At 53.2% G+C, this 1,361-nt stretch overlaps 1 protein-coding gene across 1 annotated transcript in view; it reads left to right on the forward strand.

Moving 5' to 3' along the window:
* Nucleotides 1–1,361, forward strand: part of VOLCADRAFT_108619 (uncharacterized protein) — a gene marked incomplete at both ends in the record, with an annotated part of 19,021 nt that overhangs the window by 12,658 nt on the left and 5,002 nt on the right. The gene's annotated exons all lie outside the window — the stretch shown is intronic.

The following is a 1,361-nucleotide window of genomic DNA, read 5'->3' on the forward strand; positions in this document are numbered from 1 at the left end:
AGCGAGAGGCGGCATCATGCGGCACCCGACTTTGCAAAGCCGCTACAGCTGGCCATAGCGCCTGCTGGTCGCCAGAGTGACCACCACCACTACCGCCACCACCACCGCCACCACCACCGCCACCACCGCCACCACGGCCACCACCGCCACCACCGCCCGTCAATTTTCCAGTCCGAACGGATAAATAGATTATTAGTCGCGGGAATAAAAGTATTCTTAATCTGTAAGGCGCTGGGGGGGCTACACCCCCCCCCAGACACCCCCCGATGAGTTACAGTTTAGTTCATACAAACACCGGGTTGGGGAATGTCACAATACGTGCACACCACAATATCTCCAGATATGCATAATGCACTGCGTCCATGTGTGTGTGTGTGTGTGTGTGTGTGTGTGTGTGTGTGTGTGTGTGTGTGTGTGTGTGTGTGTGTGTGTGTGTGTGTGTGTGTGTGTGTGTGTGTGTGTGTGTGTGTGTGTTTTACATGGTTGGGGGTGCATGACCCCATACCTGTAAGACTACCCATAGGAGCCGAGGGCCCAAGGGCAATACTACAACGCCTAAAAGCCACGAAGGAAAGGAAAACACCGCACATCAGCCCAAACTAACATGGCTCCGAAGTACAGCTGCCACTTGAAGGAATACTTGTCCTTCTTTTCCAGCCACGCGCCGTCGCTCTGCCCCTTCACGATCCGCTGTGTCTGCAGTCGGGGTGTCTTTGCGCCACAGAGTGTGGGGTTAGGAGTCTTAGCTGCAGCGCCGGGGTGGCTGCTGCCATCAAACTCGACGCCCGTGTTTCCTGGCCCATCACGATTGTCTCCATATGAAGAACGTTGACGCTTGGCCCGCTCACTGTTGACAACCGGAGTAGCGACATTGCTATGATATGGTTAATATGTATGTCTTCTGTAAGATCCTAGCGGCTTTGGCATGGACAGCCCATTTTTGGCTGGAGGAATGAACTTGTACGGTCGGAAACATTATTCATTCCTAGTTTTTAGGACCACGAACATTTTTTATTCGGAATTCGGATATATTATTAAGAAAACACCGGTACAACTAGTGTATTGTAGAGAGACATACATAGCTTGGGGGTGGTAATTTTCTTATCTCGACACAGGGTGCTGGCCGCCTCCCTGCTGCGAGTAGTTGCTTGGTACATGCTGAAAACCGCACTCCTGGGCCATAGTGCAACCCGAGGTACCGTGCCGTCTCGTTGCCGGTCAGCGCCCCAACCCCACCCCACCTAACCGATACTCAGCTTCCATAAGCCGCTTTCGCTCACGTGTAGTGCCCCCAAAAGTGAAGGACCTCGCACTTGGCAGCATTCGCGGCCATACTCGCCGATTCAACTAGAAGCTACACT

Source organism: Volvox carteri, assembly GCF_000143455.1.
Source record: "Volvox carteri f. nagariensis unplaced genomic scaffold VOLCAscaffold_202, whole genome shotgun sequence".
Classification (NCBI taxonomy): domain Eukaryota; kingdom Viridiplantae; phylum Chlorophyta; class Chlorophyceae; order Chlamydomonadales; family Volvocaceae; genus Volvox; species Volvox carteri.